Raw genomic sequence first — 18,187 nt, 5'->3', positions numbered from 1 at the left:
GTTATTAGCTTATCTATCACTTTTCTATGCAGCTTATGATGCTGCTGAAATACGGGTTGGAAATATGCCTCATAATAAACAGTCTCTAGATGTGCATGATTCAACTTTTGTTGGTCTAGTGTTTAAAAACTCAAATTATAGTATTGAATCACACAATTTGTGGAATCACCATACAAATCGAACCAGCACCAAAGTATCCTGACAGAATGGAACTGGGAGATAAGTATTTCGCCCCAGCCATGATATTTACTGATATAGTCTCATATCGATTGCAGGCCCACGTATTGAATCAAATCAAAATCATATCATGGAAGGCTTTGTGATATTAGCAAATATCGCATTGTTGTCCCAAGAACAGGAATCATATTACATTGTGATGATTTACACCTCAAGTGATAATCATTTAAATATGAGGACAACGACGCACACTTTCTCTCACGAAAACATTCATAGTGCTGTACTCGGGTGCACACACAAAAAGTGACTAAATTATTTGTGTACAGAATGAAAAAAGAAAGTCTGAGAGAGAGGTTCAAACCTTCCTCTGCACACCTGGTTTTGGAGAATTACAGAAATTGTTGGATGCATCCTCCCTAACTTTGATGGCCTAAAGATGTTCGCCCATCTGACAAGCACTTCATGTTGGGAGTGTACTGGTGAACTAATGGCTGATGTAGAGACACTCTGGTGCACAAAGGCCTGACGCTCCGCTCAAGTGATCCTCATCAACTCGTCCACTTTGTGAATTTTCAATTTACCACAGGAATCTGCACTTGAAGCGACAACATACCAACATACCAGTGGGAAACAAACAATTCCAGTTTTATGAGTTGCGTTATTTCACTTCAACACATGAACACAGCCTACAGCATCACACTAAAATAAAATGACTACGGCTCCATAACACAATCTGCAGGTGTGATCGCAGATGAGACTTTCCAAAATGTATGCAGCTCTACAGTTAATTTGCCAAACTGTGAAAGCCGAGCACAGCATGAACCACCACAGCGTCGGACCACAAAGGCCACGGTGCGCACTGAAACCAAACCCCGCAGACTGATTTTACACCTGAAGCCCCCCCAGTGAGGGTTGAGCTCCAGCAAAGAGCGCACATAATGAGACCTGCTCATCAGTGACGCACTGACCCAGGACGGGCACACACACATACACAGACACAAAGCCAAACCCCCACCCCCCTCCATGTGCCTGTGGCACCCGCGCCTGGTCACCTCGCTGAGGGATCAAAGGCAGTATGTCGTTCTAATCAGTCCTCGCAGTGGGCAACCCCATTAATTCAATTCTATTTCATCAGCGGTGAGCAGACCACCAGAGGGGTCTGTACATTCCTGGGGTCCCGCGGTCCAGGAGTAATCCTATCTCTCAATGACCCGAGATCAGACTCTAACCCTATAATTGCTTGGAGACCGATTTTGCTTTTGCATGCTGACAGAATTGCGAGGTCTTTGCAGGAGGAGAAACAAAGACAGACATAGCTCATTCTCTGGACACGGCAGGGGAAGTCAAGCAGAATTAATGACGCCATATATCAAATAATTCCGGACGATCAACCCCCCACTAAAGCAGGCCAACACCCCTGAACGTGTGCGCTTAGTAAGCTGTATCAAAGGATCAACTGCTGCACGTGGAGACTTGGAGAAGGGGAATTTGTCGGGTTACACTGGAATACAATTTATTATTCTTTTGATAAACATAATAATAATGTCAGTAAAATGACAATTGTCCGGGATAGTTTCTCTGGGAAAACAGGTATACAATAAAACGATGAGGCAGAGCATGACTGACTCATATGTTATTGTGCTTCTGTATCACGCTGTGTGGCTTGCCTGTGGCATAATAAAATGTTTATTGGGACATAAGATAATGAGCTTTTCATATCTTACCGTACCTTTGGTCTCTGGTGGATGGGGATGCTCATCACAGACAAATTAGATCTTTTGAGTATTGCCGTCTACACCTGCAGAAACAATAACAGTTGGTGAATATGGTGAGGCTTTAAAACACAAATGAAAACGACTATAAATCTGGCCCTAATATTCTCGTTCTTGCCATCTGTTAATGAGGAGAAAAATCAGGCATCCCTTCAATCAAAAGAAATTAAAAAAATAAAACAAGCCATTCATGTGTGGAACAATCTGCATCAAGAGATTTATTAGTGTAATCTTTGGTCTGGAGAACAGATAAATGACTCCACAGAGACAAACGCTTCTGTGCAGAACCTATCAATAATTCTCCAACTGTCCTGAGAGAACATCAGAGGTCAACGTGCCGGATGATTCGGCAGTGGAAAAGGTCAGACTGAAGGCATATGGCTGCAGTTGGGAAAGCTCCCAGGGATCAGTAGCAAAACGAATGCCTGAGTGAAAATAAAAAAATTACTATAATTACATGCAAAACTCAAGGCTCTGCTCTTTTTAAGATGACGACAAAGGAGAGGGTTGACACTTCAAAGGCCCTCATTGTCAACGCAACAACAGCATTGGTGTTTGTTAAAAAAAAAAAAAAAAAGAGAAACAGCGATCATCTGACTCCACTGCGGTGGCAGCCTTTGGAAGTCACCACATCTCGCTCTTTGTGTGCATCTGTCTGAGTATGAAAGAGTCTTGTTTGCAATCAGTGTACAAGGGCATTTCTTTCGTTTTTTTTTTTGAAAACAAGTGCAAAAGAATCCTGGCAGACATCATTTATGACTTTGAATTATGACTTAATCACAGTAAATTAAAGAAATGAAGATCAATGTGGCAAACAAAAGGACTGAATCATAGTCTGGATCATTTTAATGTTGTGGCGATGCATTTTTCTCATTCCAAACGTACCTCGGACAAAATAAGGATGACATTTTTCACTGCAGATAATGAATGACCAGTGGAAACATGAGTTTTTTTTAGAATCCCCTCACAATCGAAGAGCAAGGGGCTTTCTTTCTCGTGTTAATGATACATACAGAAATCCATCACAAGTTCAGGTACGACTTTTCCACAAACCAGAATGCAATGCAGCCATGTTGGATTCTATAGCAGTGATAGCCAATTTAAAATAGAGCTTGTTAAGGACAAAAAGTGAGTTCCCAATCCAAGTTAAACCCCAAATATCCTCAAATCCTAGAGATGCCCTTACGTACACCTGACCTTCGCAGGGTTGTAACTAAATATTCGGGCTACCCCCTGAAAGTCGGAGCTTTGAATCGTCAGATGCTCATCAGTCAGCTCAGATTGCTTCAAGTCGAGTCAGTGTGCTGTGGAGTGTAATTTTGGGAACATTTTGGTCCCCAGATTTTGCTGTGGAGTGAGAGCTACAGACAGACAAGCACGCAGCCACACAGAGGAAGACATACTTTACACCGTGAGGGTCTGAGACAACATTATCTTCACTCTTCTGTTGAGAAGTGGTGAATTTACCACTCACAGATACTTAATACGGCACTGTCTCAAAAAACACAATTTATTTATAATCTATGTTTTTATTAACTAGCGCCTGGACTGGTCCGGACTTCACCGCACTTGCACACATGCAGAGGCATTACCGGGAAGTCTGCGGAAGCAAAGAGTCGTCCAAATCAACAATTCGTCCAGTCCACAAGGGGCAGACTTCAGAGAGTCCGCTTGGGGTGCAGAATTCACCAGACTTCACTGATTCATTTTAGCCTGGAAATCCAGACCCAAATCTAGAAAGATTTAGGGTCTGGCTATGAGTAATGCAAATGGCCCAACTCAAGGGGCGGCACCAAGCATGCATTTGTAAATATCACTGCATGCAATTGGATAACACTACGACCAATCAAAACAATACACGGGGTGACGTATCCAGAGCGCTACCAGCGGAGCTAACTGGTAGATTAGACTCTTGCCGTATCCAGTCGGCAAAATAGCAAAAACATCCTTCTTGCAAAGGAAAGATTCGAGCACCGTCTTCTGTTCCTCTTTTAGAGAAAAAGCCAAGTCTAACTTGTTCATTGTAGCGGCCAAAGCCATTTCAAACAACTGGTGTTCACCCGTAGCCATCTTGCAATGTTTACTGACTGATTCCGGACTTCGTCATCGCAGCGCTGTCGTCATCTGTTAAGCTCGCCTCTGGCCCGCCTATATCAGATACACCAATGTGATTGGTGCAGCTCGGCTCCAAGGGCATGGGTAATGAGCATCATTACTGATTGCCAGAGTGACTCGCTGAGCAAATTCAAATTGTGCTCTCGCGAGAGCTCTCGATTTCCAGGGTAGATTAATTTAGAGATGTGCACAATAAGTCACCTGGTTGATTAAACATTGCTACCCTTGCTAGTCGGTACCAGAAATACTAGTCAGTTAAACTTTAGTTACAAAGTTATGATTTTATATTTGTGTGTCATTCTTTTATTTCGTTCAGCACCTTGGTCAACTTCGGTTGTTTCTAAATGTGCTGTATAAATAAACTTGATTTGATTTGATCATGATGCAGGGTGGCATGGCAGTGTAGTGGTTAACACAGTTGCCTCACAGCAAGAGGGTTCTGGGTTCTAATCTGACCACCGTCTGGGGCCCTTCTGTGTGGAGTTTGTATGTTCTCCTCGTGTCAGAGTGGGTTTCCTCCAGGTACTCCGGCTTCCTCCCACACTCCAAAGATATACAGGTTAATTGGAGACTCTAAATTGGCCATAGGTGTGAATGTGAGCTCTAATTGTTGTCTGTGTCTTTGTCTTAACCCTGTGATAGTCTGGTGACCTGCTCCAGCTGGGATAAGCTCCAGCACACTGCAACCTCACATAAGGATGAGCAGTTAAAGGAAATACATCTGAATCACGATACAGAAATATGTATAAGTTTAGGCTATAGAGGAAATCAAAATGCATTTTATTACCACAGCCTCCCTGTAATAGCTGTACAGTGTAATGCCAAATATATAGGCTTAGAAAAAATGGCCACAAAACAACACCAGAAGGTCTTCCACTGTAAGTAATACCCAATTTATGAATGTGCACAGCCTATATGCTGTAAACAAATATATGAATATCAGTCTGTTCACTATACATGGGATTTATATCTTGTTATCTGCAGGGACGGAGGAGCAAACACTATTCATCAATTTGCGCGAGGAATGTGACAGCAGCGATACATGACTGGAACGTTTCCACGGCAACGAGTGAAACAGACTCAAGGCCTGTCTGTCAGCGCCTTTGGAGTCTCGTGCCCTCACAGAGTTTACGTGATCACAGCGAACACATCATAGTACACACGGCCGAAATCCGCGAGTCCGGAGGGTGGACATTTGGATTCAGCCTGCGAGTCCTGCTTTCTCTTAGTTAGAAAACATCTCACTCTGCCTTCACTTGGATTACTGCTTTTTTTTTTCTCTACCAACACATAAAACCCACTGCTGAAATCCTCGGGCATTTTCGTGCTCTCCTGGAGTTCTTGAAAGTCATTCTGGGAATTGTGGGCATCATTTTACTGGAGTGGAGGTAGATGAGGCAGATTGAAGGCGAGCAAAAAGGTCAATTAGAGCCACTTCATCGGAATAAAAAACCTCATCAGTTGCTACAATCTGATGAAATGCAGCAGCCTGAAAAGCAGAAAAATCCACCCTTGGATTTCACAAACCCCGATGGATAACTGGGCAAATCTTAAGAGTCTTTGAGCAAGGCACTGACAGGCTTTGATTATGCTGGACAGTTACAGTCATACCATTTGTGTTTGACGTTTTTCTGATGTGCAGGTACATTTCTTTTTGCTCTTGCTGTCTCCTTAAGGTACGCTGCCAAAAATGATTTTAAAAAAACGAGCAAGAAAGTTGAAGGATCTGCTCTCCTTCAAAATAAAACACTGATGCTATAGACAGCTCTCAGGATGGGCTGCAGCGTAGCACCACACGTCTGAGGCAAAGCAGACGGGGAAACCTCTACAGAAAGCGAAATGTTATTGAAGCTCATTCATCATGTTTTGCTGACTCTACTTCCAAGTCACACACATCACGTCGAACTTAATAGTCTGCAGAGCGTGATTTTGACTGCATTTTTCCTTTTAGGATGAAAAATGGTGGGAGAAAGTCATGTTTCTTTATTCCTGTAAAAAAAAAAAAAAAAGAAAGAAAGAAAGTCTGATTTCCATTGTGATGATTGTGCAAGAATGGAAACAGCTACCTTGCCAAACCTTCCTGGAGAGTATGATAAAAGACAGTAGCCCGCTGATATAAAACCAATTCTTTCCACCATCAGTTTATGGAGCTTAAAAGCTGCTGCTGTTGCATGGAGAGCGAGTCGAGAAAAGCAAAAAACTGACATATGGTTGTTTATGTAACACTGCCAAAATAATACCAAGTGAAATCTCATTAAAAGTTAGTGTCCAACTGGCCATGTATTAGAAATATTTAAAGAACTTGTCATGAATGTTGTTCCAAAATACATTATGTTCTGCTGTTCACCTCACATTACTAAGTGTAATTAAAACTACTAAAAACACTCATTATACTACTTTTAATGACAAAGGTACTCTATATGAGTCATAGACTAAAAATAATGGATGTAGATATTGTCCCCCACTGGTTTGTGATCTCTGATTTTGAATGGCATTTTAACATGAGGGTCTACGGGGATTGACTCACTCTGGGAGCCAGCCTCATGTGGCCATTAGAGGAACTGCAGCTTTTGGCATTAGCTTGATTTTTCACTACTTTTCAGTTTTGCAGGGGTTAGCACTGATGCCTCTCAGCAAGAGGGTTCCTAGTTCAAACCCAGGTGGGGGAGCCCTTCTGCGTGGAGTTTGCATGTTCTCCCTGTGTCAGTGTGGGTTTCCTCCAGGTGCTCCAGCTTCCTCCCACAGTCCAAAGACATGCAGGTTAATTGGTGACTCTAAATTGTCCGTAGGTGTGAATGTGAGTGTGAATGGTTGTCTGTCTCTATGTGTCAGCCCTGTGATAGTCTGGCGACCTGTCCAGGGTGAACCCTGCCTCTCGCCAAATGTCAGCTGGCACAGGCTCCAGCCCCCCTGCGACCCTTATTAGGATAAGCTGCTACAGTAGAATGGGTGTCTACCAGTATCAGACATAAAGTTAATGCTAATCATCTTTTTCTTATTCAAGCATTGCAGGTAAGTATACAGGTAAGTGTGTATAGTCCTGTGCAGGAATATGGTTATTAGAGCGAGTTAATCTACATTTTGCAAACAGGTAAGAACAAGTTAAAACAAAAATACTAGTAGGTTCAGTAGTAGGTTTATAGATTTGTTACATTAATTTTACTTAATACTTATTTGATAGGAACAAATACAGTGTGCATAGAGAAATCACAGCATTTATAGCTATACTGCTAATTTCCAAACATAAGACTTGATCACAGACATCAAGGTAAACTCTGTCGTACTACTTTTTTTTATCTTATAAGAGGGTTACTCAACTTGTTTTGCCTGGGGGGCAATTTTGCAAAAAGCCAGGAGGCCAAGGGTCAGTTAATAAACTACTATTACTAAATAATACGTAAATAATTTGCCCAGACCCAGGGGTCGCGTTAACCGGATATTCTCGGTCATTGACCGTTTTTTTTACAACAATGACCGGAAAACCTGAAGGCCGTCGGTCATTTTGACGGGTTGCAATTACCACCCCTGCCCACTTGGCGGCGGAGTGCACAGTCAGTGGTTTAAGTGGCTGCCGTTTTCACACTGCAGAGAAAAAGTCATTCATCTGCTTCATGTAGCGTTGTTGACATAACAGCCTGGACACACCAGATGCGGTAGTGCCGCAGAAGTCCTGCGAGTATACTCGCAGGCGCTTGACTGTCCACACAGGCAGCGCATTTCTCCTGCACTATCCGCGCCGGTTAAACAGACTCCACTCGTCTGTTCCCGTCAGTACTCGTTTTTTCACATCAACAGGTCATTTTAAACATGTATTGAGCGTGTTGGATAAACACTGAATGAATAGGGCATATTGTTCTGACCATTTAATTCATGTAGTTATGTCTGTAGGCTCGGTGACACAAAATTAAAGTTGTAATGAAGTGATTATGGTATTGAAAAATGTGTTCGGTTATACGCTGTTGTGTTATTTTAAATTATAAACACGGTATTTTCTCCTCACGTTCCTCAGTGCATGCTGTTGTTATTTTATTTTGAAAATTGGCCGGATCCTCTCGTCTTTTCTGTGTCCGACTTCCTGTTTGGTACAATCCGCTCTATCCAGCTTGACAGAAGCGCTCGTGGCTCGCATGAAAAATAGACCAGACGCCGAACTGAAGCGCTGCAGTGTGCAGATGTCTGTTCATCTTTTCGTTCATGTCCCTATTAATGCACGCTTTATAACTTGCTTGTTGGATTTATTAAAAACGAACCAATGAAAACTAAAATTATAAAATTAAAATGACCAGTAAAAATAGATTATGACCGGATTTCTATGACCCTGTCGGTCAAAATGACCGGCGACGAAAAAGTCTAGTGCAACGACTGCAGACCTCTGTTGGGGGGTCCAGTGATCCTCCCTTGGCACTTTTACTTTGATAAATAAGCTCATTTGTGATGCTTTTTAAGGACTCTGGCACCTAATATACATTCAAAGTACAAAATAATCCCAGTGTGAGTTAATTTAAATTCTATTCAAAATTAGAAACTGGTAGAAGGGCCACCTGGCACTGTGTCGCAGCCAGAGTTGGCCCATGGGCTGCAAGCTAAGTATCACTGTCTTAAAAGAACAGCAGTATAACTTGCCATTGCTTTTTTAAAATTCCTTTCATTTAATTTTAAAATGTTACCCCATTACCGAAAAGACGTCCAGCTGAAAGACATCTTCTGGTACTATACTTAACAGTTCCCTGCAGTAGTATTCCTAATACAGAATCCAAAGGCCTATAATGGTTGCACCATGTCACAGAGAGCCTGAGGAGCCTGGCCACGTAAACACTTGACTTAACATATGCTTGCAAATGCAGAAAGGTGTCATGTTGAGGTTTCCCAGGATGAGACAGTGGTGTGACCTAATTGGCCTTTGGTCCAGTACTTTTATTGCACGATGGTATAACCTCTAGAAACGTTTGAACGTTTGAATATGTATTGGGCAGCATCCAATGTTAGACATTGTTGGAATAGTCTCAATGTGTACTGATTGACTTTTACAGAACATCAGAAACACTGACCTTCATGCCAAAGAGCTTGACTGATCTGACAAACAGAAACTAAAATATGGGTAAATTAAAGCAGATAAAATGTTTGTGGGGATTAAAACCTCAGAAATTCAAATTTAAGACTATTTAACAATTTCTGAGGCTCAATATTTATTAGAATTGAATTTAAGAGGTCTTAAGACATTTTAAGGACCTGCAGACATCCTGTGTAAACGAAAGTTATTATACTGAACTAGAACACCGCTTGCAGCTGTGGTGTGTACACAAAAGCAAAAATTTCTTTTGTTTTTTGCTAGAAAATGAGTTGAACCCCCGCAGGAAAAATGTTTACTTTGCCATGAAATTAGAGATGTTTTCCATTAACTCCACACAAGCTAAATCATTAACTACCTCATTGACTTCTCCCTATAGATTTATATTTTGTCTCCTCGTCCTCTAATCACCTACTTGTATATCCGTAATGAAAAACATGCAGATTGAGTCCAAGAAGTCACCAATGGATGATATATAAAATGAGAAACCGCCACAGTTACTGATAAGTAATAGATAAATACTTCATAATAAGTGACAGAGAACGCCTGAAATTGAAAACATTAATCTCCTTTCAGGATATGGATAAATGTGGAACACTGAAACTTTGTGATATCATTCTGGGGCTTTGCTACAGCATTAACACATTATCAGAGAAATGATTTCAATTTATTTCACCCCAGAAGCCACTCTCTCTCTTATTCACAGGACGTACGGAAAAAAGTTGTGCCATGGCAATTATTGTAAACTTGTCAAAATGAGCCCCAGCAATGAATCATCTATGTAATTATCGATTGATTGAAGGAGCTATCTAACTGTGAAAAACACTTGGAAGCATAATACATCAATTTTAATGGCATTTCTTAATCAGAATGCTCGGCAATCAGCAGAGACCAATTAGGGCCTGAGAGATAGAGACCCGCCATTAATAATCAAACTTGGCTGCTCTCACATTGCTTCCATTCTCAGAAGGCTGTGGGAGCCTTTTCTAAGTGGACTAATCATTTCAGGGTGAAGGTATTGTCTCAAAATTTGAGATTTCTTAAATGACCAGGGGAACAAAGGAGAGGTCTGCTCCTGAACCTGCCAACTCTGAGCAGCTTTGTGTCAGCCAGACTGCCAAATGACCACTGACTGGCGTAACCACAGTTTAAAGATTTCTCTCATAAAATCAAAAGGCTTCTTTTCCAAGCACCAATGATTTCGTGTCCGGCGAGAAGGGAATGGATAGGCCTATCTTGCAAATGCTGAGAAATAGAAATGTCTGCTCGGGAAAAGCTATAAAATTACACTGAGGCCCCACAGGCATGGAGCAATGACAAAAGATAGCTTTACAATGCCACCTTCAGCCGCCGCCTTATTAACATTATGGTCACTTTTATCGCGGCCAAATGTCTGTGTCTTTGAATACAACAAATAGCCAAAGCACAACGCATAAAATATACGAGCTGCACAGCGGCTGAGCTGGAACGTTGCCCTTCATGTCCGTCCAAGCAGGAGTTTACTTCTCTATGATTTTTCACTGTTCATTTCCTTGGCTGCAGATATGAGCGGCGATCATCTGACTTTGAGTCCACTCCAATGAACTGTGAGGATGTAAAGAGAGGTTAAGTAACAAGGTTTTTTATTTGAGTGGAGGCAGCAGTATGAGCAATGTCCCTGTGACTGCTACTTTGCTGTTGTTGTTTTATATCCCTTCACACCGGAGATGCACCGATGGTGAAATTTTGGGCCGATACAGATGTTGCTGATGTTGTGTAGCTGATACCAGGGTTTTATTTTGTTTTTATTGTCATTTATTCCCCATTTTGTGCCATGGAAACAAAGAAATCACTATTAAAAAACAACAAAACTGTTTTAAAATCATGCAGCCCTTCATCAGCCTTTCTTACTATATAATATATAATAATTCCCTCTCTAATATCTATTTTATAGTGCTGTGAAAACATCAACAATTTTCACTAGGGCCGTAACGGTACATGTATTTGTGTCGAACCGTTCGGTACGCGACTTTCGGTTCAGCACGAACCTGTACCGAATTATTGGGTGCAGGATATTATTATTATTATTTTTTTTTTTTTAATTCCGTTTTTGCGAGCCGAATCATTTAAAATATCTAGTTTCCCGACGGACATAATTGAGTGATGGACTGAGTCCCGTAAATCTTCGCTTTCACTTTGTGCAGCGCATTCTCGCATTTTGACAACATGGCAAGTGAGCTTGACGAACCTGAAGACCCACCCGCAAACCTAAAGTCCTCCGTTTGGGAACACTTTGGTTTCAGGGTAAAATACGAAGATGGAAATGAACAAGTGGACAAGACAAAAGCAGTGTGCCGACACTGCAGAACAGCGGTCGGATATGTACTTGGAAACACGTCTAACATGCTAACGCATCTAAAGCGACACCACTCGAGTTTGAACGTTAACCGGCATGACTAGAAAAAGCAATCTGGTGCAAACTACGATATCGTCGCCGTTTAAAAAGAAAGAGCGTTTCCCTGACCATCGCGCTAAAGAAATAATCAACGCCATTGGAGTTGAGTAAAATTGTTTAAGCTGCACTTTAGATATAAGCATGTTTTGTTTACTGCACTTTAACAAAGTGGGAAAGCTCAGTAAGTTCCTAGTAAAACTGAATCTGACCAGGCTTTAAAGCTGACCAGCTGCACTATACTTTTTATTTTAATTGAGTAAAACTGTTTAAGCAGAAATGTATATTTATATTTTTCATTCAAAAAATGTGTTTACATTACAATACCAAAAAAAACCGAACCGTGACTTGTGTACCGAGGTACGTACCGAACCGAGATTTTTGTGTACCGTTACACCCCTAATTTTCACAAAGTTTTTCACCAAAAAACTAAATTTACAAGATTACATTTGAACACATCAAGATTTTGTTTTAATTCACCTTCGCCTAATTCTCATTCTAACATGCGCATGAACACATCATAATGTAACTCAATGCAGCCTCTGGGAGCTGTACGTGCCGGCCAACAGCTGGTAACAGCTAACAGCTAATGTTAACTAGCTCACCTGCTGCCAACTTTAACACGGATTTGTTTTTCAAGATGTGGCATTATCAGGGAAACAACGTTTTTAGCCGTTGTTATTTTTTAATTTATTTATTTAATTTTTGTTTGTCGTTTTATTTGGTTTAAAATGTTGACTTGTTTCTGTACTATGCTGAATTTTTTGTTTTATGGCTGCAGCATGAGTGAAGAGCCCATGACAAACTTCCCAATTTGTGGGACAATAAAGTTAATCTTGAATCAATAGGGTGCGTCCCCTGATGCTATGATAGTGAGTCCACTGAGATTTTTCGTGCGGAAGGCGTCCCAGGGAAGATCTCTTCTCGTCCCTGGGGCGAAGGGACACCGTTCGTCTCGAGCTCTGCTTTTTAGCCTGTACAAAACTGAAAAAAATATCCACCACTGCCACCGGTTAATGCCATCTCCTTTGCCGATTGAGAGAGAGCACACACTGGTGGGAAAAACCAATCTATCATTCTCCATTGACTTTGTAGATGGTCAATGGACTGCACTTGTATGGCACTTTTCTAGTCTTCTGACCACTCAAAGTGCTTTCACACTACCTGTCACATTGACCCATTCTCACACACACACACACAGGTGGCCAAGGCTACCGTACACACTGCCACCTGCTACTCAGTAAGCACACACTCACACACCAATGGAACAAACACAGGGAGCATTTGGGGTTCAGTATCATGCCCAAGGACACTTCAACATACGGACTGGAGGAGCCGCGGATCGAACTGCCAATTTTCCAATTAGCTGACAACCTGCGCTACCTCTGAGCCACAGTATTATGTATTGTGTTAGCTCCTTGTCACTTCCATCTGCTAGCTAACAAAACACAAATGCCTAAAAGATGCTTTGTTGTGGGATATGCTACCACCAAGGAAAACAACCTAGAACTAAGTTCATATATGCTACCAGTTTGCCGCTAGCTAACTGTGGCTAACTTGTTTGTCAATTGTTTGGTCTGTGAAGTGGAAAAAGGTCCAAATCTAAAAAGCTCAAAGGGGGCACACCACCAACAATTAAAGTTACAACAATATTACTACCCTCACCAATATAATTTAGTGAATTTCATGCACAATTTTGGGCGCTAACATTACTCAACACCATCAGCCTATGTTTTAATGACATGCTATATCACGCAGGGATTGACACACAGTACGGCAATCTTAACCGTGTTTGGAAAAAGCGAACTTAACATTAAATCCTTTTCATTTCACTAGAAACAGCCTGGAAACCGCCATCTCCAAATTCACCAGACTCCATTGAAATAAATTTTTTAAATTATTTTAGCATGTATAGAGACAGCGTATTTTCACATCTAACAGGGTGAATTAAAGGTTTATTTCAACCAAACCACAGTTAGGGATTGCTGAATTAGTAAAAAGACAAACCAAAACGGGTTTTGTGGGTTTTATATTGTTTCTATCGACTCTGAGTGTGTGTGTTTCACAATGGTAAAATTACTGTTTATTTAACTGGAATCTGGAGGATATTGCGATAGGAATTTTGGGGCTGTTGCTGGTTAAACAAAAATGATCTTACTCTGTAGACTTAAACCTGTCAGACACTTAGTACAACAATCTGAGCCTGTCAGTGGCAAAAACAAGTCAATGGACAAAAGTTAACAGTGTGAACAGAAGTCTTGCTCCCATTGGTCACTTGGACACAAAAATGTGGAAAAATAAGGTCCACGTTGAAAAATTTTGTATATCTGATGTGCAGAAAGCCTCACAGGACTCTTCCCCAGTGTAGCAAATACTTTGTCTTCCCCCTCGCTGTTTTAGGATGTGACGTATTGTGGGCGTTCCTATAAATACAGACTGTCTCTATAGGTTCACAGCAGTCAACAAGGCGAATATCGGCCAGTAGTGACGTTCGGCCGATACATTGGTGCATCCCTACTAACACAAGTGAATGTGACAACATACAATTTTTCTTCATTGACTGTGTATCAATAGCAACAGCTGGACCCCCCTGACAGACAGCGAGAGCTCATTTAAGCAAACAGTCTGCAAATAAAAACAGCCTGTTTCCATTATTATTTGTCGCCAGATGTCGTGCAGTAATTATTTAATACAATTAATGACCCTGGTCATTGTGCCGCAGGCATTTATACAGGCAAAGTCTACTGCCAACATAAATTAATCAAACCCGGAGAACATGCATCACAGCATTAGGTGGCTGGGATGGGGCCAATATTTTATAAGCTGCTCCAGTCCTTGGAAAGATACATCCAGGCTAAGGAAAACAGGTTGTAAATAGGATGCTAATACAGATGCACATCACACCTCCGGAAAACATATGATTTATGTATCCTCTTAACTCAAAAGCCACCTTTCAACTAGCACTGTTGGAGTATGCAAATCAGACATGGCTGTAAGACGCTGTTGTGTGTACTTCCATTAAATGTGAACTATTTACATATTCGCTCCTTACTGGAGATAACTGATTTAGATTTTTACAGTCGCAGAATGAGCAGATCCCTCGAAAACAACACGTGTGGTTGGAGGATAAAGAAGCAGCGATATTACAAGATGCGGGCAAACAAAAACCTGTCAGTTCTGGTTATTCTTTATAATGTATAATGGTCATAATGATTTCAGGAGATTACTCGGAAAGCCTGCTTGATATCAAATATTTAATGTGCTTTGTTTTCTTGCAAATACCGAGACAAATGACAAAATCAAGGAAACAACTCCGCAGTGGAATTGCTGCAGCACATAAACTATATACCGCTGTTATGTAGTGGCACCACTCGAGTGACAGCAAGCTCAAACAGTTTTATTGTAATTTCCCATGCTTCTGAGAAGAAAGGCGGGGGGAAATGAGTTCAAGTGACTTCAGTGACCGGTGAAATTTGTTTTCCTCTTGAAGTAATTTGAAGTCTGGTTTGCCTCAAGCGGACAGAGCTGGTTCCAGCCTGACATTCCACCTGAAAACCTGTTCCAGCAGGCCTCTCTTTAAAGCCCCGCTTCTCCTCAAGGCAGATTCAATTATTCAATTTCAAATAAATTATTACATAATACATCCATGTCCTTCTAAGGGCCAATGCACTCTTAAATAATGTCTGGTATATTCTGCATTTTTAACAGACCAGACATACTGAGAATAGATTTTAGATTTCATTATAGATGATGTTTATTCCAAAGTACAGATAAGATAGTAAAATACACCTTATTAAAATGACTAAGGTTCATAAAAGAGATGTCAGGGGAGCTGTGGCTGTCGGATAGCCGCAGAGCAGAAATACTGTAGCCAGGCTTAATGGGAGCCTGCATAAACAACACAACACAGCGGTAGTTGTGGCGCTGGTGATGAGCTACAAGACAGAAACGATTTTCCATGTCCACCTCCTTCCCATCTCGTCCCTCATCCGTAGAGCAAACCTGCAGCGTCATCATACGGGGCTAACAGGCTTAACCTGCCCCCCACGGAGACTCTCGCCACACAGCAGACTCACAGACTGCAGGGGCCCCCGAGACAAACCCTCACAGGCCCCGAGTCCAAACCAAATCCTCACCCTGTTCCCAAACATGTCCAGTGAATTTAAATAGTGTGGGTATTAAAATTATGGTAATGACTTCACTTCACTTTTTATTCTCAGAGAGGCTTTTTTTCTCTCCAGGAAACCAAATATTTCCAAACACTGCATGGAATGACACTGGGTTAAAGCTATGGGTAAATTTGGAATTGGGTCCTTATCTGGTAAGTATGGCCCTTGGCCCTGGCTCTTGGTGTCAGCTTGCTTGCCCGGGGCCTAATGAGTCCCTGCATTTTGTTGGGCAGCGCGGCCTGGCTCTCCTTCCTGGAAAGCGAAGCTAATGGACTACATAGAAAATATTAAGGCCACAGTAACACTATGGCACGGGCTAATGCACGGCTCTCGACAACTGTGACATGTATGTGCAGAGTATAGAAGAGTATAGAGCTGAACAACACGGATGGATCCACAGTGGAGTACGCACTTCACCAAGGCTGTTATCACTGGTTGTTTTTTCTTTTCTTTTTTGGGCTTTTGCAAGTAAATGGATTGTAAAGTAGAAGATAGTGGAGGATAAATCTGCTAAAAATATATCCTTTACTACCAACATATAAATGTGCTGGGGGGGGGGGGGTGTTGAGTTTGAACGATGGTGCTTTTTAGCCAATCACAATGGAGGGGGCGTGGCCGAGACGTACAGGTGTCCCCAGGAGATGTGTACCAACAGAAACAGCAAGCTCCGCGTCCATAGCAACCACTCCACCCAGAACGCCGTCTCGTCAACGTGAAAAAAAATATTTTTTCCAGCGGATGTCTTAGTTACAACATGGTTGAGCTAACTGGAGTAGTTTCATGTCATATCCGACAACGAGAGGCTTTTAACAGATGACGTCCTGATGTTAGCTTTGCTAACTGTTCCTGTCAGCTGCAGCCACTGATGCTTTCTAGACATCGTGATTTCCCATAACTGAATAAATACCACACATAGCAACACAAAACTGCTTTGCTAGCTCAATCATGTTGTAACTAAGACATCCGCTGGAAAAATATTTTATTCACGGACCGTTTATTGAGTTGTTACCTTATTTTTATACAGTCTATGGTTATTACAGACACCGCTAACGGCTAACATTAACAGCTAACGGTTAGCCCAGCTAATCTACGATAACCATGTTATTAATTACAAAATGTGCACACAGAAATAGCAACGTTTGTTCAATCATTATGTTTACAGACTTTACAAACATCAGATTAGTCTACACAGTGATATAGTGACATGAAAAATGTGATATATAGCTAAACTCTGCTGGTTTTCTACCCGAAGTATTTGTAAACAACACGGCGATTCCCTGGGGGCACCACCGGAAGTGAAGGGCGTGAGCGATCACCGAGGTCCCTGCACTTCCGTTAGTCAAAAAACTCCGGGCTGTGCCTCCAGAGGTAAAGGAAGGAGAAAAAAAAGTTGTTGTTTTTTTTTGTTTGTTTTTTTTTTACCGATGGATTTCCAGATTGATCGATGACTAATTGACTATTAAAATAATCTGTGACTATTTTAGTAGTCGACTAATCGGTTTGAGTCATTTTCATAGAAAAGTACTCTAAAAGTACCCCAAAATGCTCCTATTGCATCTCTTACGTTCAGATATTTGCAGCTTTACACACTCTCCCATGACGGTGAACTAAAACCCTTTGGCGTGAGTACGAAACAAGACATTAGATAACATTTTGGGGTTTGGGAGAGACAGACCGACATTTTTCAACATTTTAACACTTTTCGATAAAGTGATTAGTCGACTAATCGAAGAAATAATCGACAGGTTAGTTGACAATTAAAAATAATCATTGGTTGCAGCCCTACTAAAGACCATGTAAGGCAATTTTCTAATGTTCTGCACAAAAGTGGGGGTAAACTTTCCTGCAAAAACGAAGTGAAAGTCATCGACTGGCAATAAATGTGCAAAACACACCTGGAGAATGGCTTCAACATGTGGACAACAGTAAAGACAAATCGCCATAACAGAGGCTGTGCTATGAGAATCAAGGTGAGTTAGGTTAAATATGCAGGGTTGGTGGTATCATTAGTGTAGTATAAATCACAAACTCACAATGTGCAGTTTTATTCGCACTGGAACAAGTTAACTTTGATTTTTAACTAATTATACAAAAACATTTCAACTTTTGCAATTTTAACAAAAACTAAAAGGTTAAAAAATCTAAACATGCCTCGCAAATTTTTTTCAAAAGCTGCCGTGAAATCAGGCATTTCAGGGTGCAACTAACCCAAAAAAAGATTGCAAAATTCTGGAGGGACTGCCTAATGTAAGTGCAAAATACTCCAAATACTTAAATAATATGCCGTTCAATTTATATGCTAATTCATTAAAAGGGTCATATTTTATCCACCAAAAAGAGGCCATTAAAAATAAATTTGCACCTCCGACCAAATGTTATTGAAACGTCTTGGTTTCAGACTTTAAAAGCTGTTTTTTAAATAGCACAAAGAAACATTTGAAAGGGAGCTAGCGAC

At 41.2% G+C, this 18,187-nt stretch overlaps 1 protein-coding gene across 7 annotated transcripts in view; it reads right to left on the bottom strand.

Annotated features, from left to right (window-relative positions):
* Window positions 1-18,187, bottom strand: part of LOC125897062 (kelch-like protein 29) — a 425,780-nt gene that overhangs the window by 368,013 nt on the left and 39,580 nt on the right. For 3 of the 7 annotated variants that reach the window (XM_049590111.1, XM_049590110.1, XM_049590109.1), the window contains one exon: window positions 1,907-1,975. The exons of 2 other annotated variants lie outside the window; for them this stretch is intronic. The gene's annotated coding sequence lies outside the window, so the exon portion shown is untranslated. Of the gene's footprint in view, window positions 1-1,901; window positions 1,976-18,187 lie in introns of all 7 variants that reach the window. 2 more of the 7 variants (XM_049590112.1, XM_049590113.1) reach the window with 1 other exon arrangement.

This window comes from Epinephelus fuscoguttatus, linkage group LG11, assembly GCF_011397635.1.
Source record: "Epinephelus fuscoguttatus linkage group LG11, E.fuscoguttatus.final_Chr_v1".
NCBI lineage: Eukaryota > Metazoa > Chordata > Actinopteri > Perciformes > Serranidae > Epinephelus > Epinephelus fuscoguttatus.
This window is presented reverse-complemented; position numbering and strand designations above follow the sequence as displayed.